This window comes from Alligator mississippiensis, chromosome 2 (genome assembly GCF_030867095.1).
Source record: "Alligator mississippiensis isolate rAllMis1 chromosome 2, rAllMis1, whole genome shotgun sequence".
Lineage (NCBI taxonomy): Eukaryota > Metazoa > Chordata > Crocodylia > Alligatoridae > Alligator > Alligator mississippiensis.
Genome location: NC_081825.1, coordinates 249,854,236 through 249,880,921, shown reverse-complemented (window position 1 = coordinate 249,880,921; position 26,686 = coordinate 249,854,236). Strand labels below are relative to the sequence as shown.

Genomic DNA, 26,686 nt, shown 5'->3' with positions numbered 1-26,686 from the left:
TGGATTTGGCTTCCACCCAACAAAGAGAATGTTTGCTTACTAGGCCCATGAACACACAGTGAGGTCGGCCATAGAAGACTCCTCCATTTAAACAGAGCCCCACTCATATGAATAGGGTCCCAGTTTACCCAGAGGTCAACCTGCACTAAGTCAGTGCAGAGGTCAAGCAAGGGCCTGGAGGAATGGTGAAGGGTACTGTGGCAGGGCACTGTTTGTGCCTGCCACTTTAAGGGCCTGGAGCTGGCAGCTGCCAGGTGCCTGATGAGGGCAGCCATTTTGCATCTGGGGCTGCCTATATAAACAGGGCAGTTCTGCTGTTGGAGGCCAGGCAACAACATTGCCTGGCTGGAGGGCTGCTGGTGTCATCTAGAGATAAAGGAGGAGCTGTAGGGGATGGTAAGGAGGCTCCTGGTCCTGAGTATGACCTAAAACTGCACCCTGCTGGGAGTGGGTGGCCTGGTGGGGCTCCCAGTGGCATGGGAGCCCCCAGGAAATGCCAGGCTGTTTACCACCCCAGTGAAAGGTGGGTTGGGGTGCCTTATCCCCTAGCCCCCACAACCAGCTGGGTTACCCCCTTGTTTGGAGGGTCTGGAAGGTGGACCCCAGAGGAAGAGTATGAGGCCATGATCTTATGATCCTGTCTGACATTTCCCCCAACTGTTTGATGCTGGGGCCAGGACCAGAAGGGGTGAAGGGCCAAGGGACCCACCATGAGGAATGTCCAAGAGCTGAGGGCCTGGGGTTCTGACTGGCCTGGAGGTGGGCCAGGGCTAGTAGCCAAAGGTCTTGGTGGGGGGACCACACCTGTGAGGGGGAAGCAGCTCAGGGAGCCATGTTTGCTGAGAATGAAGGCGGATTAGGCTGCCAGAATAGAGGGCTCATAGAGGGGTTCAATAGTAGGATTCTGGGGCCCAGCAAGGAGCCGATGATTATGAGAACTATGGATGCCATTAGCAAGGCTTGGGCTGTGGTGTAGGGGAGGAATGGAGCTGCAGATAGTGCCCCCTGGCATCGGGGCAGGAAATGGGTAGCCTCCTGCTTAATTACATCATTTAACTAATTAACAACAAGGCATGGAGGGGGAGAAGGTGGGCGGTTAGCCCAGAAACAAGTGGGCAGGCCAGAGGGAAAGCAGCCCCAAGAAGGCCCTCTGTTACAGGTACCAAGCAGGATATTAATTTCATCTAATATGAGACAACTTGCCTTGAAGCAGCAGGATGGTATTTATATGTAAAAAATAACTGGCAGTACTCCACTTTGAGTATGTGTTTCCTTCAGGTAAGAGCAGATTTTCCTCTTTTTAATACTTTTTAAAAAGTGTGAGTTTGATTGTTTGAAGTTTGTCCTTTGTCATTTATGAACAAGGGGAGATGTGATAATTGCTTTATATTTGCAGAAGGGCAGTTTCTCTCTTATACCTGGTAAAGACCTCTTGGAATAGTAATGCTACAGTGCAGTATACATATCAATTCTTGTTATAGTTACTGTTTTATTACCTATTTTTACCCCCTACCAGCTGCCTAACCCTAACAATCTACTATCTCTACAATCCTGTGAAGCAGGTCCAGCTGTCAAACACTTTTACGCTATCTGATGTTTCAGTAGCAGTCACAGTCATGAATTAAGTATTAGGGATGCATTTTATACGTGTACGTGTGTTTGTAATTTCTTGAACATTACATGTATGGTCAATTTTGAGTTAATTTGCTAACATACTGTGCATCTGAGAGAGCATCTTTTAGATGATATTCCTTACAAGGAGGTGAAGACTCAAGAAATTAATGGGGACAAAATCTTAAGCAGCGTTCTGTCAATCAGAGTTGAGTCATTCTTTGAGACAAAACTGTTGTCTGTGACTGAAATGGTCATCTGCATCACTGAGAATTTTTTCTTTACCTCTCAGACTCTTTAGTATTAAAGTGACTAAGCTAACTTCAAATATCATGTCCTTTATTAGGACCTACAAAGAAGTTCTTAAATAGTTCACATTTTTATTATGCCATTCTGGTTTGCTGACATGTTCCAGCTATATTTCATTAGTGCTACATCCAGCACTAATGAAATCTTTCATTCCTCCCCCCAACTTCTGTGAACCTTACCTGTTGTCACCAGAGCACATAATACTCAGACATTTCCTTTGGAGTAAGCAGGACCAGTTTTATTGTTGAAGCTGCTTATGAATATTGCTAATAAAATTAAACCAGAAATGCAGTCTGAAAAAACGAAGTTTGTTTGCTCATACAATCTGAAAGCTTATAGGATCTCAAAGCAACTTTTTTTTCAAACATTTTTTCACTAGCTCGTTTTTAAGAACATGTGATTTAATATGCAATCTGCCCTTGCTCACTAATTTATTCCTTGGTCACTACTTCATACAAGGACCATTTGGACCTCAAACTATTATACATTTTGAATATATGTTCTTTAGCAAACACCCTGAATACTGAAGATCATATATTGATTTGCTATGACGTTGTACTTTCCCAGGACGTGATGATTTTCACTGAGATATTCAATTTTTTCATCATCTTTGTGAATTGTTTCTACAATTAAGAGGGTCAGCACCATGAGTAAAAATCAATGATAGGAAGAATTGTGCACAATAATACTCATGCCATTTGGACTTCCATGTGTAGATTGATAGCAGTTTGATTATAGTATAAGGTTAAGTGTTAGTTGCTGGCCTCCAAGGTGCTGGATCAAGGCAACATTAGCTCTTCCAATTCTTTCTTCATTGTGAACGATTTCTTCATTGAACCTATCTCTTCAATACTGTTTCAAAACTGAATGAAATCTCTCTTGCATTTCTCCATAAAAACCAAGAAAGAACCACCATTTCTGCTTCAGCACAACTCAAGGATTTTTTTTTCTTCATTCTTCCTGTTTCTGAAATTCACTTTTCTTTCTCCCCTTGAATATCTCATTATCTAAAGTTGAATTAGCTTTTCTAGCTGATGCTAGTTGCCACCACTTCCTGCTCTAAAACTTATTTGTCCTTTTTCAGTTGTCTTCAAATTTTGTACTTTTTTTATATTTTCTTAATTTTTTTTTTCCCGTTTCACTGCTTCTCTGATTGCAAATCTTTGTTATTTTTTTATGGAAAAGGGGCTCCTATACACATGCAAAGAGGCTGCTCCCATGCGCTGTAATTCCAGCACATCAAAGCGGACTTGATTCATTGAGTCTGCTGGAGCATGGTAATCACTGTGCTCCAGCAGACTCCAGCATCACATGTATCCATGTCCCCACACTGAAAATTGGCAGCGGGGTACCTTTGAACTAAAACTAGTTGAATGAGCTTTAGTTTAAAGTGCCCTGCCGTCATTTTTCAGCTTGGGGATACTGATACACATGATGCTCTGGGTGCTCTTAATTAGTTTAATTAAAAACGAAATGAAAGTGCCCCCTACCTCCCCCTCCCCCCCCCTCAGAGCACGTCTATAAATGCCCAAGAAAGGCAAACTTTGTCTATTGAGTAAAGGAGGCAAAAGCTACAGGAGGTGAGGCTTTCTCTATTTAATAGTTTGGGTCCCTGTACCACAGAAAATAAGCACAAACATCGTGATGCTTCACACTTCAGGACTTTACTGTAACAACATTTCAGCAAACTTTTGATTCTTTAAAATTCTGCTCTCACTCTCCACATCAGCCTTAAGGATAGGAGTAGAGGTTTTGCAGCAGAAGTTATATGAAAGGGTTATTTGACTTTAGGAAGTTCTGAAGACCACTGGCCTAAAGTCTTAACCATAGTGCAACAGCTCTGGTAAGCCAAGAGGTAAGGTTCAAGTTGTCTCAACTTTAAGGTGTCGGATGGATAACTACTATCTGACAGTGTTTGGCCTAATGGAGTAAAATGGTTCAGTGGTCTCAGCAGATTTCCTAGTGAGCAGATAATCAACATGCTCATGTCCTGATGAGCATGCACATGCGGCACCACAGACCCGTCTGCAACACCGCATGCACCGCAAGTGCAGGTGTTCCCTAGTACCAAAAAAAATGAAGCTAAAGAAGCAGGGTGGTATGTGGGGCAGCAGCACGCACCACCCAAAACCAGAGCCTGGCCAGCCAGAGCCATTTTCCAGCTGCTGGCCAGGATCCATGCTGCCTGACTGCTGCAGGTACAGCCCTCGCAGGTCCCTATGGCCCCAGGTAAAGCTGCTGGGGCCAGCCCACCTGCTGGCTCCAGCCTCCTCTACCCTATCTGGTGCAATGAGCCACACACCAGGGTGCAACTGCAAGGATGTTTGCCAGGGACAAGTACCAGCAGCACATATTGTGCTGCTGCTGTTTGAACTCAGGGAAACACATGTGGATCCAACCCAATGGTCAGCTTAGAAGGTGGCAGGAGTCATGGGGTCTGATTCTGTAATGAAACTGAAATTGGAAGTGGACTGAAGGAAATATCTCTAAGCATTAGGATTCCTACTGTCAGGTACAGTTGCTTTTTCACAGCCCTTTAACCCCCATATGAAAGGTACCAGGAACTGGCTGGGGATCAGCTGTGAGGAGGTGGTAGACTTAAGGTAACTCCATCATGCAGAAATTATTAAGAAAGGAGTGACCACCTGAACTGTATGGGTTACTGCTTGAGGTTCCCAGTTCAGTTAAATTATTCAGATTGCAGCCTAATTAAACCACATCTCTTGTAACTTGTCTTTCTTCCTATGTGTCTGGAACATGGTCTCACATGCCTAGTCATTTCATTATTCTTTCCTAGTTATTCTGCTGCTATACTTTTAGTACAGTCTTTTTTCGCCTTTATCTTTGGTAGGTTTCTTGTGGACAAATCTTCACTAATGCTTAAAATGAGACTATAAAGTTCATTTTACACATGCCCTAAATTGTATTTGACGTCAAGCCTCCAGAGCTGAGAGACAGGTGAATTAAACTATTATGCTACCTAAGCCCATAGCACATCATTAAAAATTATTGTACTCACTCATTTTTTTTGCAAGTATCAAACAGTGCATATAACTTTAAATTAGTCCACTGCCCTATTTGTAGAATAGAACTAAATGAGTAATAAGTGAAGAGTATTAACTTTACTGTCAATGTAACACATGGATCTGTGACATTTAAGTCTTCCAAATACTGAATGTGAAATAGCAATGCTTCAGATTATTTTATTGTTGACTAGGGAGTAATTCTTTAAACTAGTTTAAGTCCTTTTCATCGCATTAAGGTATTCTGGACTGGTGTTGGCTGGAGTCAAGGTTTTTACTGTGAGCTTGAACTTTACTAAGATAATTACAACTTTTTAATTCATCAAGAGCAAGCACTGTAAATCACTATGAAATTAGTATAAAGAGCTTTAAATCACTCATCCTCTTAAAAGGGTTTTAAATGTGCTTTTGTACAATAACTGAATTGGCAGTGTAAAAAAAAAAAAAAAAAAGTCACTGAAATAAGTGATTTGAAAAAAATCATTTCCCTGATACAAATGGATGCACTTTGGAGTTTTGTAGAATTTAGATGTCTTTGATATCTGCATATCACCTTATTTTACCTTTATTTTAGATTTGGGTTGTAATTCAATAAGAAACTTTACACAACTTCCACAATATGGGAGCCCAAACTTAAGTTTGCATTTAGTTCTTCTTTGTGTAGGCCATCCCCCTGCAAAAACTAACAGGATTTCTAGAGAGATGAGGGCTTTTTTTCCTTTCTTCTAATCTATGTACTCTGATTGGGCTGTCATCAGAATTTTTCCTACATTTACACTGGAGGAACAGGCAGTAGATCTGAACTGGTTTAAATCATTAAGCTTGTATCATATTTCTGTAGTCTAGAAATATCCACAAGAATAACTATGATAAAGAATATTAAGGTTACAAGTCAAGCATTTAAAATTAGGAGATGCCAAAATTAAGACGGTCTCTGAAACCTTAATTCAGTCCCTGTATGCATGTGCATTAAGGATCCAGCTTTTAATTACATGATCATGTTATTTTTCCACAGGACCTCTGCTATATTAAGTGCACAGGATGGACAGTAATTGCTAACTTAATGAGAAGCTTTTCACTATTTTGATTTATTATTCAATGTGTGGTCCTAAAATGTATTTATAACAAGCTTGTGAAACCCTGTTTTGAACACAGGGTTTCAATAGCACCCAGATGCGTCATTAGCAGGACTGGAACCTTTTAGATGCACCACATAGTTTTTTGCCACTTCAGGTAACAGTCTAAATGATAGCAGTAGTAGGTTGTTCCCTCTGAATTTCATAGATTCCATATTTACTCTAATAGAAAATGACCCCCCCAATAATTAGATTCTACATATGAAAAATTTATAAAATTATTATAATTTTCCAGGAATAGAATCTAATTATTGGAGGTTTGCCTTGAACTCCTATCCCACCCACTACTACATCAAGGAAAATTTTAAATCTGGGGGATCAGGTAGCCCCCTTGCCCTCCCCAAGTTCTTCCCCCTGCAGCTCCTTCTTACTATGAAACCTTGCTGTACCTGAGCACGTGGAATGAAGGGCAAATCTGAAAACACTGACCTTGAAATAAACATACCTATAATAGTTTGCATATAGGCTTCAAGTTTCAGCACAGGTAGTCCATAAGCACACTTTAAAGCAGTACTTCTGTACTTGGTATATAATACAAACTATGCATGACATCAGTCCAAAGCCAAAAGGCTCATGATTTACCATATTGTTCGCACCACTGATCAGCAGATAGTGCTTAGGGATTGTTAAGCACAATTAACCCTTAAATGGAATGTGAAATATGAACACAGATAACTCAGTGTCCTAAAATCAAAGTCTAACTTTATTAATACAACAAGTATTATCTCAGCAGTTTCTATATTCAGAGAGAGAGAAAAAACACTTAGTAGAATGACCTCATCCAATCCCAGATGTTACTTTCCCTTACAGAAAAGATGGCCACTCAGTTCTTGAAGCAAAGGGCACGTAGTTGGCTGGCATGATCTAGACAGGTGTTGAAAGCTGGATTCATGATGTAAATGACGACGACGACAACACTTAACTTTCTTGCTTCCCCCTTTTATGCTTTTCTTTAACTTGACTCCTTTGACTCCTTGCTTTTGGATTGGTCTATCTGCAGTCAGCATATTGCTCATATGTTATCCTGCCAGCATATTCCTTTGTTCAATGTCCCCATTATAAGCACACCTCTTAATTTGGCCTTTTTCTAGTATCTTACTTTAAGCACTGTCCATTGGTTTCCTTTATCACCTTTCACTAACATATCCAATTATTTCATCCCTCTGGTTCAGCTGATTAGTGCCAAGTTCAGTTAATTTGAGCTATTAACAAAATTATTACTATGTTGTGTTAGAAAACCTTCTCACAGTGATAGAAAAAGGAAAGAAACATCATGTGAGCAAACTCAAGGCCACAAGCTGCTTGCAAGAAAAAAGGCCAATTGATATTGCAAACACCAGCAAAATGAAAAGTTCAGATAGCAGTGAGGCTATACAGAACTTTAGCCTGAATACAAAAGAAAACTTTAAACAATGCTATAATTTACCACTCTATAAACAGGTGTGACTTTAAAGCATAAATTATGACAAGCTACCCTAACAATATAGTTCACTGGGCTGGGCCCCAGCAGAGTCAACAGCATTTCAAGCTATGGTGAGCCCACAGCTCAGCACTGCTTAGTATATGTTTGTATTCCAGATACTCTCCACAAAGGATCCATGTGCTAATTGCCACCCCCCCCCCCCCACTCATGACTGGAACTACATGTTCTTGTCCTGAGTCCTGGGATTTTCCAAAAAATTATATGCAGATAAGGCATATGGCAACCTGGCCCAACTCCACCTCATAGAGCGTAAGGCCATGCTAATCATATGCAACATGCTTAGAGAAGGGGCGAAAGAGGGATTCTGGGTGAACTGCTTCGAGTCCTGTTTGTTAATGTTTACCAGACATTTAAAGCTGGAGAATAAACAGGAATAATTGGAAATGGGAAAGAAATGCATAGCTCCACTGAAGAAGTCAAAAAGTATTCAATATAGTGTTTCACCATGACTTGGAAAAGAATCACCACTGAGGGAAACTGTTTGAAATGGGCACTACCGTGTATCATATTCAGAGGAGTTCCAGTAACCTATCTTTGTGGTAGGTTCACAAAAGGAAAGCCCAGCAACTATGTCCAACCACAGGAAAATATAGAAGGCAGTCAGAGACTGACACAGGCTATCGACCATGGAGCTGCTACCTGAAGATGACTACCAGGCCATCTGGGACCAGATCTTCCACAAAGATCTATGAAAGGACCACAGAGCATTGAACTGGCTAATAGTTCACTGCGTACTCCCAGTGTCAGTGTGGGGACACAGAGAGGGGTGAGGGACTTGACCCAGCTGCCCCAGGGAAATCTGCCAAGGTGTGAGAGAGACCATTGACCAGCTCCTATGCCTCTGTCTCTACCTCTTTCCATGCATGCTTGGTGTAAGCTGGATCCATGAAGAGGTGACAAGAGTCAGGCTGATGACAAGAGAGGTGACACTATACAGACACCTGACTAAACAACAGGGATCCCGGACAACCCACTTCGACCAGTTTGTGTCCTGCATCAGGAGCGCCCTATGGAAATGCAGGAACCTACTGATGTACAGACACATGGAGCTCAAGGAAACAGACTGTTAAAATGTTTCTGAGTGAACTCCAGTCCTACTACTGGAAATCAGTGGGAGAGGACTGAGAAGATGCAGCCTAGTCCACATTGCAAAGGGACACTTGGCAAAGGCTGTTCAAAGACACCCTGATAGGGGGAGTGGTTAATTATGAAGAAGACAGCAACACAAGCAGACTTTGAAACAGTGATGAGGACAGCAGCAGTGCAAGCAACAGTGACAGTGACAGCAACAAGGACAGTGAATGAGCTGAGAATGTAAACCCCAACTGGGGTTGGAACTAAGAGACTGTTGGGGAAAGGGCCGTGCACGGTCATGTGGGAGCGCTGAGGTGTGGGTGCATCTATTGTAACAGGTGCGCAGGCTTTAAATGTATTTTAAGGTGTGTGAAGAAAAGATGATGCTGTCTGTATGTCTGTCTGTATACAATAGAAATACATTTAAAAAGTTCCCATTAGTATGTTTGCCTAATACTAATACATGAGCCATGCTTAGTGTCAGTCGCATTTAATCAACTTCATAGTTAGTTTCCATTACTGAGCACATGCTGCTTTTGGCAGCAACTTTAATGATAGATGAAGTATTTAATGAAGTTTTCCTGCATGCGAGTATAAGATAAGAGGTTCTTCCCCCCACCCCCCATATTGATTTGGGGGGGGGGGGGGCTTGTCTTATATTTGTGTAAATATGGAATTTACTGACATCAGAAGAATGGTGAAACTATCTTCAATTCATTCCAGATGGCAGACAACTATATGCTGTCGTGTGTGTGTGTGTGTGTGTGTGTGTGTGTGTGTGTGTGTGTGTGTGTGTGTGTGTATATATATATATATATATATATATATATATATATATATATATATATATATATATATATATATATATACCTCTTTCTATTTCCTACAAACTTCACTCTTTTTGCCCTGCCCCATTTCCAGTCCTAATGCTTTCCTCTGTGGCTTCTTCTCTCATTCCTATTCTTCTTGACCACTTAATCACTGTCTTTGCTCCTCAAGCTTCTCAACAGTCATAATCTTTATGCCCAGTCATGCCTGATGTCCTCCTTCCAAATCATTCCTGAGTTCCATCGTCTCCCCAGTTCCCCAGCCAGTCCCATATTAACCACTAACCACCATCTAGCTCCTTTAGTTTAACTAAGGAGCTTAGCTCCCATATTTCCCTAGCTTCTCTATCTAAATGGACCCCGCAATTAATGACTCCATGTTCAGCTACTTCCAGCCTCCCCCTTCTCTTGTTCCTGGCTCTCAATGTCAGTCTCATTACCCCAAAATTCCCAGTCTTCCCTTTCATCCTGCTATAAGTTTCGGCCTCCCATTCTCTCTGTACAAAGAATGTATTTTTCCATGTTTTCCTCTCAAAAATAGCTGAATCATATCCCCTGTCATACCTCCAAAAAGTCCAGCCTACAGCTGAAACTAATTATAAAGAAATATAGGCCAAACAATTAAGGTTTAGCAAAAATATAATGAAAAAGGTCTTATCATGAGGACTAGGGATAGAAGTTAAACATTAAGTGGTTTAAGTGATCAGAAACTGGTGTAAACCTGTAACAGAATAGAAGTTCAGTGCACATAAACCAGTTTCAAAACGGCTAAAACTGGTTTAAGATTTATGAAACTTCTGTCCCAGACCCCTTCCTGGTTCAAGTTAAATTGAAGTCCTCCAGTATCCCAGCATTTGTAGCCCTAGGCTGGGCTGTGCTATCTGCTCCAGAAAGCAGGGCTAGCCCCACCTCTCTGCTCCTTAGCTGGAACAGTGAGGAGTGGCTCACTGGCCTCTGACTAGCTCACTGCCCCTCCCCCTCCTGCCCCCACCAAAGCAAACCCTGCTGGGGTCTGAGGCCAGGGAGAGGAGTTAAACTACCCTTTCCCCAAAGATGTAGCTGCTCTGCCCTCCTTACTTAGTGCTGGCTGTGACTGTGGGCTACAAATCACAGAGGCACCTGGAAGCAGGAAGAGAAAGTGATGAACAATCCTGTTGCTCTGAGTCTGGACTGCAAATCCCAGAGACCTCAGGAGAAGCAGGAAGAGGAAGCAAACACACAGCCCATGGTGGCTATGTGCCAGAAAGCCATGCTCTGGTGCCCCTGGCTTCTGGCTTGAGCCACTGCAGGCATGTGGCTGCATTTCCTGAATCAAAAGCGAATGTTTGTTCATTTGCTTATTGGTTCAATATTTGCAACTTAGACTAACCGTCAAAGAAAAGACTGAATCAATTAGGGCTTTCTGACTATCTGTACTTAGCCAAGAAGTGTTAAGCAACATATTAAAAGCCAGAGCTATCAGCCACTTCTATACTTAATGACAGTCAGTGTGCTTGATGCTGTACACAGAAAAAGTAAGAAACAAGTAAGGTTATAGAAGTGAACCAAAGTTTTATTGGTAAATTCCTCTTTGGTCAGACAGTTCTTGGAGTAGCATTGAGAGTTGCACAGGGAACTGATATGTGTTATGTTCTGCAGCATGGGAAAAAAGGAGCTACTGAAATTCATGTAGACAGTAGGAAAAAAACGGTATATGCAATGAAACCAGGTAAAATATAACTTTGTTTGCTTGAGGATGCTCCATTACCTCTGTGCTCCACTTTTTGATTAAGGAGCTTTAAGATATTAGTATCTTGATCTGGTTACTAACAATAGAAATATGTTTGGGTTCACAGATGCCAACAAAAACATCCAGTCCGCTATGAAAAAAGGTACCAAAAGCCTACAACATAGGAAGTCTTTAAAATATTTAATACTTCAAAGAAAGGTTTTCTAGATTATGAAATATCACATACTAAAAATGTCTTCTTGCCAAAGTATTGTTATAAAATATTAGCTTTTACTTCCAGTTTTTACTCCCTGGACAACATTTTTCCCAAGAACAAAGCTGCTTTTTTTCTTTGTCTTTCTCTTTCTTTCTCTTATTATTCTGAAGTAGCATATCTGAACATATAAAGAAACCCTTTTATTTGACCAGCCAAGTCCCTGCTTTTAAGAAGTTTCCAGCTTTATCTAAGTCAATCAGTGTAAAAGACAGTAGCTAAGTAATAGGTACAAACAAAACAAAACAAAAATGATGTCATTAGTTTTAAATGAGCACCAATGGAAATGCATTAAATGTTACCAGAAAATAAAAACAGGCCAGCTTAGACCAGTTTATACCACTAGGGAACAGAACGAACTGTTCCTTAAACATCTGCTGTGCGTCGTCTTTAGCCAGTAACAAGGCTTCCTTAGACTTCCTAGGAATAAAAGATGATTTCTTAATGCAGAAAGTACAGTATCTAAAGCAAGATAATTCAATGCTGGAACTAATTCTGGACAAAGAAGAGTTCATTGCTGACCAAATGCCAGTGATTGTGATGTGGTTGTGTTAGTTTTGTAAAACTAGAATATGGTACCTGACCAGTAATGCGCGTATTTGATATTTTAAAAGGGCCAGTTTCCAAATTTTAAAGCAACATTGTTGATACTCATTCAGAATATACATTGAATGCCTTTCTATTATATTAAACTTAATGGCTGGAATTATTAACAGAAATTCAAGATTGGTCAAGGATGTCCAAAATACCATGTATCACAGGATTACAAATAGGAATTACCCAGTTAAGATAATGATATGCAAAGTGTATATTATAGTTTTACATTCCCTTTGTATATTTAAAAATGATGTTTAATGCGTTGTTTTATGCTTAATATATATTATTATGGCCCAAGCATAATCCAAAACTTAGAAAAAATAATGTAAATCAGGGGGGTCCAGTCCAACCTTTATGGCAGCTACGCCACATATTAGCCCCACATCTTCCCTAAATCACATTCCAATCCTTTTTCCTTACCCAAGCTGCTGTTCTGTTGTCCATTTCTTGCTCTGAGCTCCCCGTCTGATCTGCTGCTCAGCTTTTTGCCCCCTGTTCTATCTGCTGTTGTGCTGCCTGCACCCTCCCCAACCTGCCCTGAGCCACTTGTGGGCATCTCTGCATTAACTACAGAAAGAAAAAAGAAGGGTTAAATTGTTAGCTAATAATTATCTGTGTGAAATATCCTAGGAAATTGGAAAAGAAAGGGAGAGATTTTAGTCGATCAGCTTTTGAGTGCTGCCAGTCCTAAGCAGTCTAACAAAATAACAAAGGGGAATAAATAAAGTATCCAGATGGCTTCTGGAAAAGAAAAACCTCATTGGAGGAAATGGAGAAAGGAAGGTTGGGAGTAATTTTATGGTCCTACTTGGAAAGAAAAAGGTACACACCTGGTTGAGAGATGATCAACTCAAGGCTAGTTTTGACCAGTTTCTGGAAGGTGAATAGTCCAAAGAAAGGAAGATATAATTGAAAGTCTAGGGGAATAAAGGACATTCAGAAAAAGGGTTACTTTGCTGTTGCCAGCAATCTGTGTTGAAGCAGTACTGTTTTGATTATGCAATGCCCTGCCAAACTCTGACCCATGTAGGTATCTTATTATGTTTATAATTTATATCTGACAAACACTCATACACGTGAGTATATCTATATTGTAAATATGATAGTTACACTAAATAGTATTGCATAGTATTTGTAGTGCACACTTAAAATCATTGTAAAATGGCTGACTGGCTTTTGACCTTAATAAAAGGATTTTAAGTTGAATTACTGAACTGAATTCTGAGTGACACAGGAAGCTAATATGGCTTTCTCTATGATATTTGACTTAGTATATTAAGGGCTCTTCTACATGTACATTTAAGCACAACTAAATTTAATGCACATAAACCTAATGCTCATTAAGCAATGTTTAGCAGGTGTCTACAAGTGCAAAGACTTGGTGCTAAAGTTAGGTCACCTGGCATTAAAATTAGAGGCAAGTGCCTGCAGCCCTGTGAAGTGCCCCTAGTAGCTGGGCAGACCTGGCACTAAAGTTAATGCAGGATTGCATCTACACATGTGTTTAATGTGCTTTAACTAATTGTACCTAAATTTGATATCTGCATTTTCAGGTATGAAATTTAGGCATGATTAGCCTAATTTTGCCATTTCAATGTGCATTAAGGGTGTGCGCATGTAGACGCATACCCATAGTGTGCATTAAATTAGGCTAATGCGTATTAACGTGTCATATGTAGACATGCCCTAAGGGTGCATCCATACATGCATTTGGTCCAAGATCAGTTTACTTGGAAATAAACTAACTGCAAGTAAATGCTCCAGGAAAGGCGTCTACACATGGAGGGACTTGGCAGCATATTTGCTGCTCTTAGCACCAAACTGGTGCCACTTCCTGCACTGGGCCCCTACCACTACCGGACAGAGTTCCAGGCTCCAGCTGCAGCTGCCAGCAACTGGCAGCCCTCTTGAAAAGACAGTCCCACTCTCTGTCCCCTGGCTAGCCCCTTCCCTGGCCAGGAGCAGCATGCACACCCCAGGGCAGCACATGGCAGCTCTCTCCTCACCAACTGTGCCTCCCCACACTGACTTACCAGCCCCTGCCCTTGGCAGCAACTACCAACACCCCGGCCTCCTGTTGGCCCCTGTGCTGGCCCGCTTTCCTGACCTCTAGCTGGCCCATGGCTATATGGTCCCTCCCATCTCCCCCATACTCAGTGACTACCTGCCCAGCCCCACTGTGTAATCCCAGGCTGCAAACCTGGAGTAGCAGGACACTGCCATGTGGCTGCCTCTCCCCACGGACCTGCAGCTGGCTCACATGAGTCCTCCAGCTGGTCCTCCAACACAATTAGCTGGTCCAGGAGAAGGCGTAGCAGGCAGAGGCTGCCTGGCAGTGGAAGCATCAGCTGTGGCAGCAGCAACAGCACCCCCCCCACCAATGAGGGCTCGGGAGAGCCGCACACTGCACTGGGGGCAGGGCACCAGGTATGAGAGGCACTGGCCAACCACCTCCTCCTACACTCCTCACTGAAACCAGCCTGGACTGCCACCTATCAGCCTCCCAGCCCCAGCAACCACACTAACTGAAGACACATCTCAGAAGAATAAGCTTTACATCCCCTCATATCAAACAGCCTACCCTCCCCCTCCCTCTCCAATAGACAGAATCCCTTTCCCTTGCCAACAAACAGAGCCCCCCTCCCTCTCATAACAACAGCACCTGTACACCACCCACCCTGCCCACCAACAATAAAACACCCTCTTCCTTGAGTAAACTATTTACAAAGTGTTTTGTGTGTCATCCCTGGGTTTGAGGCCATGGGGTGGGGACACCTAGGAGACAGAACCTGAGGGCAGGTGGCTAGCACTCCAGCCTCTGGATGTTCCCCCATGGGTGTTTACACTGCTATGAGCCCAGCTGGCACAGGGGTGATGGTGGCCAGGGGTCTCCTAGCATGGGTGGTTCCCCCTCCAGCTGCCAGTGTCCAGGGCCAGCAGGGCCAGGGCCAACCACTGCAGACAGCTCTGGATCCACATCCACATAGAGTAAGGGTGAGTAGCAGGCCTGGGACCAGGCCAGGGGGTGGGAACTGGGTGATGCTGGACCCAGGATGGGCACTGAGCCAGGGGCTGACTGCTGGAGGCAGCACAGGACCTTCTTCCAGGCCCATGGGGGGCCTGCTACTGGGCAGCAGGTAGCTAGCAGGAGGCAGGCTAGGTTAGGGTGAGGGGCCAGGCAGCAGGCAGCACAAAGGTGACCACCAGGGCCAGAATGGTATCCAGTACCCAGCAGTCATCATCTGTGGCCTGAACTGCCCTGGCCAGGATCACATTCTGCTCCCATAGCGCCTCCACCAGTTTATGCTCCAGGGCCAGGAGTTATGCCCAGAACTCCCAGTCTGCCTGGTCCTGCGTCTCCTGGCATCAGTTCTACACATCCTCATGGGTGATGTCCTCCAGGCCTATGCATCCTCCAGCTGTTCCTCCAACACCATCATCATCTGGTCCAGGAGGATGGTGTGGTCATGATCCCACCTCTGGTGGAGCCAGTGCATCTGCAGGGCCCCCGCTGTGGGTGGCAGTGACCCTGAGGTCTTTTCCCAGCTGCCTAGTGTGTCCTCTCCCCTGTGTGCAGCTGCAGGACTTGTAAGCCATGAGAAAGAAGCTGTTTGTGAGAGTTTGCAACATTTCTCAGGTAAGATGCTATGTATTGGGAGCTTTGCACTGCCCGGTCTCAGATCAGGGTCAGGCATGCATGGGTGCCCAGGGACCACGGTCAGTTGGGTGGGCAGGCCCAGGTGGCTGTTGGATGAGCCCCGCATCGTCACTCACTTCCCTGGGGCAAGCTGTCTGCTGGGTGCTAGCTGGATGCAGCCTGCCTCCCCCATCCCGTTCCCAGGCCAGGACAGCACAGGATCCTGGCAGTAACTGCTGCCAAGGCTCCAGACCCCTCCTTCTCTTCCTCTTGCAGGTCAGCTGCTCTCCTGTGCTGCCACAAAGCCCATGGTGTCTGGGCTTGGGGGCATGGGGCTCCTGGACAACTGGGACAACTGGACAACTGCACTCCCACCCTCCCCACAGGAGGCCTTTCTGGGGAAGTGCCCTTGGGCCAGCCCCCCTCACCCCCCGTGCCAGTGCTGCACCCTGAGCATGACTCCACTGCACATGTCATGGGTGGTGAGCGAGGAGCTGATTGCACGGACCAAGATGTGGCTGACCCACTGCACCCTGCTTCTGATTGCCATGGTGCCGCAGGCACACTTGTCATGGAACCCTGAACTTTGACAGTGGGGGCGGGGGGGGGGGGGAAGCCCTGGAAGTTCAATAGTTTTGCACTATCTCCCGCCTCCTTGCATGCTGTGTGGGGGGAACCCAGGGCCAGTGGAGAGAGGCCAGGCTTGAAGGGGGGTAGGGCAGGGGGTAAAGGCTGGAGGCAGGGGCCAGGGAGGGTAAGGGAGGACCCTTCCCCCAGTGTGGGACTTACCACATGGCCAGGGATGGCATGGGTAGTGGCTCTGCTTGGTCCCTGCTGGTGGTGACAGTGTGCAGCTTCAGACGATATCCTCGGACAGTGGGGTGTGGCATTCAAGCAGTCAGCCAAGGGCCCCTCCTGGGAGGAGCTGGCACTGCTGGCGGTCGGCAGTAACATAATCAGCTGTGCCTCATGGCTGGGACTGCTGAGCTGTCACAGCAGGCACTGGCCCAGGCTTCCTGTGTTGCTGGTCGAGGCTGAGGCTGGGGAGCTTGGTGGGACAGGCTGCTGCAGGCCCAAGCGGGCTTCCCCAATGACATGTCACCATGGGTGCCAGGACAGTGCCATGGCTCAGGCAGGCCTCCCTAGCTGCTGTTTACTGCACAGTAAACTATGCTACTGCACAGTAAAGCATCTTGTGCATATGTACTCTAAGCATTTACCATTTTGATTTTCAAAGTTTGCATTTTATGAGAAGGGGTACTTGTTGGGCATTCTGACAAGCATGCACATATGGTTTGTGGTGTATCAAAACACCACTGAAAAAAGCAATGCAGTGCATGGAGCAGCAGCATGTGCCACCAAAAAGGGAGCCTGGTTGGCCAGCATCATGCTCTTGCTCCTGGTTAAGCACTAAGCAGCTGGCTTAGTGCTGCTGCTGCCCCAGGAGGCCCCAGGACCCCAGATAAGATTGCTGGGGCCAGGACAGATGCTGGCCTCAGTATCCCCTACCCACCTGTCACAACCCAGTGATTTTGGTGCCTCGGCACGATGGAATTTTCCCGCCACATGAGAGCCTCTTGCAAAGAAAAGGTTTTCTGTTGCAGCAGAAAAACCCCGATGCAAGAGAGTTCCAGCCATTTGAATGCAAATTTGTGTCCCGCTATTGGCCAGTTCTAAATTACTCCTATGTGGCAGCTAGCGATTGGCTTGCTAACCGTTTAAAATTTCGCGCGACTTCCGCCCAAGTCGGAGAACTTTGAGCACGCTGCAGAGTGCTTCTAAAAGAGATCTGACTTGCGGCTGAGCTGATCGATAGACTGATCACCTATCGATTCTTCTCCCCGTCACTGAGCGCAATCCCAGACGTACCCTATCCCTGCCGGCTTGATTTGTGGACGGATGAGCTAGCCTGAGCCTTATCAGCTGGAAGAACTAACATAGTTGTTCAGACGACCGGACTGTTTTCGTCACAACCACAAGCGGCGTAAGTAAAGTTTTACAACCTTTAAGCTTTGTCAGCCTCTCTATTCACCAGCCCGCCCAATGAACGAGTAATTATTAGATCACCTCGAGTCGGCTCTGACCGTCCGAGACACCACCCAGGTCACTTTGCCGTGCACCATAGTGCACATGCAGGGGGGGTACCCAGGGACAAACAGCAGCAGTACAAATATGTGCTACTTCTATTTGTTCCACAGGAAATGCATGCCCCTGCACATGTGTAGTCATTGGGATGCATCCACTAGGTGGATTAAAAACTGGCTTACTAATGAAAGAGGTAATGGGGAGAAGGTTAATTGCTGAGCCTATTTCCATGTAGATTGTTTCTTGGCCCATGTTTCTCAGTATTCTTAACAACAATCTAAACAATGATATAAAATTATTGCTGATAAAGTTCCTTATAGAGTTTAGATGACACAAATATTGGTGGGATAGTAAATAAAGAAGAGTACAGAAATCTGCTACAGAGAAATCTATTAACACCTGGTTAAATGGTCACACTACAATTAACTATATTTTAAAACAGTCAAATGAATGGTAAACATCTGGACACTAAAAATGCAAGTATATGTTTTGAAAGGAGCAACTATGAGAAAGGCTTAAGCTGTCATCTGAGGTGATAGCCTGAATCTGATCCATGCTCTGTCAGAAAGGGCTTCAGTGAATAGAAACAGGAGTAGCAAGTGGAAGTTAGGTAGCAACCTTACCTCTCTACATATCATTCATAAGATGAACACTGTGTACAGTGAGTCCACACTTTAAAAAAGATGTAAAAATGCTGGAAGGATGTTACAAAAATTATACCAGGCTAGAAACCAATCAGTATGATGTGAAGCTTAGAGAACTCAACTTAATCAGCTCTGAGGTTGAGAGATGGCTTTCAGGGCTTAAATGTGGGAAAGTGATTTGATAGTGAACTTTCCAACCTTGCTGACAAAGGCCTAAGAATATCAGTGGCTGCAAGTTGAAATTAGACATATTCTTAAAATAATATGCAATTTCTTAAGTGTAAGTGTTACTATGAATTAGAGCAGGAGAGGGAAACTGGAATCTTGGACTGTTGAGGACAAAGTTGAACATATTCCTAAAATATTTGCTTTGATACAACTTGTAGGAGAAATTCTGCTTCGAGAGGGCATGAGATTTGGACTGTATGGTTGTGGTGATCTGTTTTGGCTTTGGAATCTGTGAATCTGAGTTCTCCATTCATTCCTGGGGAGATGGACCCTAGGGAGAGCAAGATTGCCTACACTGCATTCAACATGCTCATAAAACCTGCAGCTCTGATTAAGACACTAACTATAATAAAATCAAATGATTCAGATCTGCTTTACCTTGTCACCAGGAGTCCATAAGAGTCCTGGCATAACTACAAAGATATGTTCTGGTTTGTATATGTGTGTTTTTCTTCTTTTGAAGAATCAGCATTAAGTCATGATTGGACACTGGATGGGGTAAATGGTGCCTTATTGTGATACACAGAATCATCTTTCATAGATATATGACTGGTGTACCTTGCTCATGAAATCAGTGTTATATTGACTGTCAGACTTGTGATAGAGGGATTTTTTATCAAATCAAATGGGCAAGGAACTTAGGGGTTTTTCACCATCCTCAACAGTGCAGGACATAGTTTCTCTGAAATGGTAGGGATTATAGGTTTGGGTGGTGATCTGATTTCTTTTATTCTCCACGTTAGTTTCTTAAGGACTGAGGTGCTTTAACTAAACTGCCTTGATATTGAGTGTTTGGGTGAAACTTAATGGGCAGATGGTTTCTTCTAGTCCTTAAACTTTATTAAATATAGTGTGAGAGATGTAAAATGGAAAGAGGTTCCATAAGCACATGGATAAGTAACCTACACATTGAGAAATTAGTTGGCAGTGGTATGTAAATACATAGCAGTTTCTATGAGGGATCAAGCAAAAATATTTTTTAGGCATCTATTACAAAGATACTCCATACTGTGTCCTGGTGATAAGGCTTTTAAAATGTCTTTCTCTCTGTGTTGTGACAGGATTATTTCTGCACCTCTGGAGGTAAACTAAAAACCAGTTTCTTTTAAAAAACGGAGTTTGCCTAGCAACTCAGTGGTTCTCAAATGGCTAAGAAAAAAGTTTTATATGTGATATTATGCTGTTATGCGCAGCATAAAGTAGCCTCCCCTCCAAAAGCACCTTCTCTTGAATGGTTGGTCTCTCATGACTCTTAGAATCATAGAAAAGACTCTTACTGGTATACAAAGGAACTGGAATACCAAACCTGATTAACCAGTTCCATTGGTTACTAACATTTTGTCTGGGAAAAAAAAAAAATTAACCTTATTTGTAAGTGGTTTCCTTTTTCCTTTGTGTCCCTTTATGATAGTTTCCTGAGAATGAGTATTAAGATACCAAACTAGTCTAATTTAACATAGTATATTATAAACCTTTATAATTTCATATTTTTAACTAAATTATAGAGGCCTAATTTTTTACCTCTTCTAAATATGAATATTGTTCTATGCCTTGACTAATTTCCTATATTTCCTTTTCAAAGGGGCAACCAGGACTGAACATATTGATTTCATCAGCAGCATGCATAGCAGCATTATGTTTACAATAGTTAACAACCAGCACTTAGTTCCATTCTGAGATATTTTAAAAAATACGTGTTACCACAACACCTAAGCATGTAAAATACTGCTTCACTTCAATGGGATTCTGGAGCAGGTACTTAAACCATCATTTAAAGATAGCTTCTTTTTAGCTGGCATTGTATATACTTTTAAGTTCAGAGAAAACTGAACTGATCTTGGTTGAAGAGACATTTTATCCAGATGCCTTGTATTCCTGTTCTGCTCCCAACCTTTCACAGTTAAGCAATAGCATTTGACATTGTGAGGCATGAATTTTGAGATTAAACATTTATATAATCTGAAGCGTGGTGCTGCTAGACAGTACTAGTTTCCTGAAAGATTTTATCCCTAGTATCAAATTAGGGGCTTTTTAAGTTTTGTTTAATTCTTAAGATTCCAAGTCACATAGTTTTGTTCTGAATTCAGATTTTCATTGTGATAGTCTATGCTATGATGAAGACATTTGGTGAAACCTTCTACTTCATCTCTACTGGACCACTCTGGCAGGATAACTTATAAGATAGAGTACTTTCAGTAGAGAGACCTTAAGGAAGCTTAGGAAAAAAATATTCATAGACAGTCAAGCTCCAGCTGATTTTGTAAACATCAATTCCTGACATTAAGGAGGACTTCCTCACCTTCCAACAACTTACGTACTACTAACTTATGTATGGTTGAGGTTAGTGTGTTTCAAATAACGTGTTTAGATAACTCTCTGCAGCCTTTTTTTAAACTAAATTTTCATTAAGATTAGATGATCACATTGATAGCAAAGGAATATAGAAGAACCACATTTTTACGTAGACAAAGTAAAAAAAAATATCTTGGCTGCAGAAATATATTCACCTATAGGTCTTTATTACTATATTTAAAAATTTGCATTGAAGAAACAAACACAGATTAAATCAAAGTTGGAGATCTCTTATGTGCATATATGAAAATACAATAGGATTGCAGGATGTAAATATTTGTTAAGTGGATACACTTGAACTGGTTGAATGGTCCCCTCTCTCATAATTTTGTTACCACCAGAGGGCTCAAAATTGCCTTCTAATATGTGTGTGTACATAATGTATATGTTGCAAAATTTGACGTTTATTTGTAGTTTACAATACTTTGTTTTATTTTTGAAAATTGAACTTTTAGTTTTTTTTTCTTTAGGACTTGGAATTTCTGATTAATTCAGTTTTTGAGAGTATTTATCAATCATCACAAACTCCAATTTACAAAGAATCATATTTTCTTTCATATATCTTAACTTCCAATATTGCCCTCAGATATAAGTTTTGTGTTTTTGGCAAGTTTTTTCAAATGTTGTCTTCTGGCCCAGTCTGGGTCAAGTACTGTAAGCAATGACAACAAAACAGGATTCTGATTCCCTGACCAGTGCCTTCCGTAATCATATGTTTTATTAAGTTATCTAGATGACATTGAGTAGCATAGGCATAGTACATTTTTCATAAAAAAGCTTTGCACAGAATTGAACAGTGTTATAAAATCTATCAGACCAAGCATCTCTGTTTTCAGTTGTGACACATTCTCCTGAGGAATCTTACAGGCTCTGAATACATAAAAGGTTTCCAAAAGCTGACTGTTGTTTTCTACTAATGTGGCAATTTCACTTAAAAGAGGGGGAGTTGAGCTATTTTCCAAGTAAAGCTTCATTTTTAACTATGGTGTGCTCTACTTTTTCTTAACTTGTGGGTGTAGTCTCCATTGAGGATGTAAATGTTACATGAGGGTCAGTCAGAAAGTAATGCTCCTATTATTTTTTCTCAGTCAAATACTATTGAAAAAAGGCCAGAAAATGTGTACATCATCACTGAATACACAGCTGTTTTTTTTAATATAGTCATCTCTGTCAATGGCTTTTTTTCTGATATTGTGTGAGGATCAGTTGGAAAGTAATGCTTCCTAAATTTTTATCTCCTAAGTCATGGACATAGATGTTCTTCTTGTTGATCTCTTCCCTAAGGGAGCCACAATAAACTCAGAAGCCTAAAATGAACCGTTGAAGAAACTGAAACCTTGCATACCAAGAGCCCATCCTGACAGAGCCATATCTGAAGAGGTGTTTCTGCATAATAACACTCACCTGAACAACAGCTTACACACCACAGAAGCAATTTAACCTTTGGACAGACTTTACTCTCCCATCCTCTGTACAGCCCAGAGGATGTAAGATGGACTACGAGTGCATCATTTTCAGGATGTGAGTGATATGATTGAGGTTGTGACAGTGTTCACACAACAAGAACAAGGATTCTTACATGTTGGCATGCTTGCCTTTGCTCACTAGTGGAAAGTCCACTGCCGGAAAAGGAAAATATGTTGAAAAATAACTGTGTTCGTTGATGATGTGGAACTTTTCTTTGCAAATGTAATATATTTTTTTCCAAAATATCTGGCTGGTTAAAAAATAGGAGGCATTATGTTCTGACTAACTCCATCCGCAGTAGCCAACTTGCTTGTTAACCTAGGATAAAACAGGTGAAGTTCTCAATATCATTAGATATGTTACAGACATATTTTGTTACAGACAAAAGTTTCATTTTTTTTCCTAAATACATGTGGAGTCATACTGCTTTCATTACAGACAGACTACTCAAGAAACTTAACATTTTGAAAAGAATGATGTTCTTGTTTATAGTTATTAGTAATGGGTACTCTATGGAAACTATATCAAAATGCTTAACAAACAATGGCATGAAAGCCATAGGATTGCATGACATTTGGGTGGTTGGTAGCAATGAAACTGGGATTCCTCAAAAAATTTGCAGAATTCAGTTCACTAGGAATAGATCATTAGTTTCCCAGGTGTGGATCAGGTACTGATGGTTGGCACGACATGAATGCTGATCTATTACCAACAATGCTGATCCATTGTACGATGATCTCTTAAATCCACCTGCTGTACATCTGCCATCATGACACCCACTGTGGTCAAAATTGCTGCACTAGAACCGCACAGCAGAGACCATTTGATGTGAGGAATGGAAGTCAACATCAACACCAAACAAGTTCCTTATCACAGATCCTACAGTGTGCAGACCCGGCTTCCACCTGGAATGCCATCAGTGGGCCTTGATGAATATATTCCAGAAGGGGCACTGTCTGCTGCCTTAAGCTTCCTTAATTTACTGAAAGACCATTTTGAAAAATTTAGCCATTTAATTTACTTTAAAAATCCAAGGCATTTAAAAAATATCTAACTCATTTGTATGTTTGCACAGTTAAAAAAGCTAAGGAATAAAGTTGTTTTCTATTATCATGACAACTTAGCGAAACTGCAGAAAAACAGTTTTTTCTTCTCTTCTCTGACACATCATATAATGCTAAAACATACATGTTGATATTGCTTTAAGACCTTAACTCTTGTATTTCCTGCTCCTTGAAATTAATTGTAATTGATTAATTGTATGCAATGGTAGAACTTTAGCATTTAGATACATAAAAAGCAAACACAAATAAACAAAACAAGTATTATGTTTGTTAAATACATTCTGGATCCAGTGGGGGGAAAAAACAGATTAAGAAATGTGACAGACATTGCCTTGGCTGGCAAATATTTCAAATTATATTGTTACCAATAGTCCAGTTTGGCTAGCAAGTTGTGTCACACAACCATTAATAAGCCTGGACTAATTTACCCTGACATATATTATATAGCTTGGGCTGATATGTATGTTGGACCACTTTGATAAGAGTGGACTGAAAATGGTAGTTTTATCACTAAGCACCAATTCTGTAACCTGAGCAGGATTTATTCCCCTATGACAAGACTACCTCTGTATAGGAACAGAGATCTTTTCAAATGGATTTATTTGTAGAATTTGAAACAAGAATTCTATAACAGTGGCACAAAATTGGCCAAACTAGTTCTAGTAATTTTCTTAAGCTTATAATATTATTACAGTCCACTTAGAATAATTTGTATTGTAGAAGAGAAACAAAGATGAGCAAATGCTGATAATGCTAGTGTTGAATTACATTGTGTGTCTCTACACATGCAGGGAGCTCCCAGTGCCAGCTCTGAGATCTAATCTCTTAGCGCTGACTCCACGGTCGCAGGGCTGGCACTGGAAAGTAAGGATCTCCCAGCCCCCTGCTCCCCAGTCACAATATCAGAGTGGGGGGCTTGGAGCTCTCTGCTGCCAGGGTAGGGGGACATAGTCCCCATCTGAGCTCTAATGACAGAGTCCACCCCAGCAGCAGGCAGCTCCTGGGGACAGGGAGCAATCTCCCACTCCCAGTGGCTGGCTGACCAGGAGCTAATCTGGTCCTGGTCCTGGTCAGGCGCCTACAAGAGCGCTACTGCACAGTTAGTAATCTCAAGTAAATTTGCTACTTTCATTTGCAGGTAGCAAATTTAGTCACAATTAGCAAAGTTTTCTGTGAAGTAAGCACGTGTACATATAGATGCACATGCTTACTGCCCAGTAAACTATGCTACTTCTCAGTAAAGCATCTCATGTAGATGCACCCAGTTCTGATGGTCCAGAAATTATGTGAGGGGCAAGGATTTTTGTGGATATTTTTATTGGACCAATTGCATGGTTGAGCTAAAGTTAGGTCCCTAGTGAAGAATGCCTTGCATTCAAACGCTTGTCTAACTTTATCCTAAGCTCACAGTTGGTCCAGTAAAAGACATTACCCACAAAATTATGCCTCTTGCATAAATGTTGATAATGAAATTATATCTATAATAGTTTGAGTGTTGGCACTACTGCACTTTTTCAGATAAGTATATTAAAACTGACCTTTCTGTGTCAGTGAAATATCAATATTTATTATTAGTCAATAACAACAACAGCAAGAAAAAAATATTATAGAAATTGCACTAATGTTCACATAGATCCTACAAGAAATCTTACCACATATGTAACTCTGCAATTTATTGCAGAATCCTAATTTATTAACTCAGTGGACTTAGACAAATAGATACTCTATAGAATGTTCATTTTTAATTAATTTTCCCATTTAATAATTATTAAAAATGAATATATTTCAGTAAATATATATAAAGGCTAGTTCTTGAAATTACATGGCCATACTGACTTTGAACCTTATGTTAACCCAATGTAATAATACTTTAAGTTTTCTTAGTCTGTATCTACACAGTAATTCATTTTATACACTTGTAACTGCCAAATTGCAATAAAGAATTACATCTGAGATAGATACATTGAATTCTTGTAACCCAAAGATTAAGAACATAGACATAGGACTGGAAGAGACTTTCTGCCCATCAAATTCTGTCTTCTAAATTAGCAATAATTTATCCAAAGAATCCTAAAAATCGTTCACTCCTTTGCACATAACACAGCATATCATGAAAACAAAACAAAGAACATCAAAAATGCCCTATAATATGCTACAGATATAAAAAAAGAGAGAGCTAATAGAGGTGACATAAACTTCTAACAATAACTTAAATGTAATTACCAGGAAGGAATGCCACTAGTATATAGTATGTCTTCATTTATTGAATGTATAGAAAAAAAGTCTAGCTAGATTGCGTTAGATATGAATTTGGATTGCTGATTTGGTCACTGGATATTTTCCCTGGCTAAGCAAAAAAGAAGTTCAGGCCCTTTTGATTTTTATTCAAATTTATATGTTTAATAGTGTCTATTATTAATTTAGGTCCCAATGTTACCTTTTTTATTTATTTTGCGTAGGACCTTTCTACAGTAGTCACTAAGATTACTTATCAATTTAAGTCCCTGCTCTATGCAAATAGACATGGAGGAATCAGGCCATCAGTTTTTAATTTATTGGCAGCAGTAATCTTTAAAATAGTATGGCATATTAGAGTTTCAGTGATTTTTTTTCTGAGTTATACAATTTCTTTTACATCTCAGATCAAAATAATCTCCAAATTAAATGGCAATCATGTCTTTTTATAAAATATCTTTATCTTATCATCCCACTAAAATATATTTGAACATATTTTACAATTTAGTGAATGCTTTACAAATAGGAAAGGTCCTAATTTAAATGTACTATAAATGCACCAATGTAACATGATTGATGCTATTCTGTGTATTTTCTCATCCATGAGTGTGCGCCTTAATACCTTTGCCATGGCACATTGCCAAAGTAAATAATACCAGGCCATAAACCAAACTTAACTGTCTAGATTCTCAAATGGCAAAGAGATACATTAAGATCTAAGCTATCAGGATGAATACAGCTCTTTATAAACTTTATAACAAAATTATGTAAAATATTGGTGTTAAGGGATTAAAACCCTTTGTTATAAACACATAGAAAGATTAGAGTTCATTTCCATTTTAAATACTTACAAACAGGCCTACCAAGTGGGGCAAACATGTTGGACAAGATCCCAGGGCTCAGGATTACAGGGATCTAACAGCAGTCAATTG

General features: G+C 41.5%; 1 long non-coding RNA gene across 1 annotated transcript; it reads left to right on the top strand.

Annotated features, from left to right (window-relative positions):
* The first annotated feature begins 338 nt into the window (after positions 1 to 338).
* LOC132248417 (uncharacterized) lies at positions 339 to 9,053 on the top strand. Its single transcript, XR_009459605.1, has 3 exons — positions 339 to 396; positions 1,160 to 1,278; positions 8,106 to 9,053. It is a non-coding gene; the product is annotated as an uncharacterized LOC132248417 (long non-coding RNA).
* Positions 9,054 to 26,686: the final 17,633 nt, after the last annotated feature.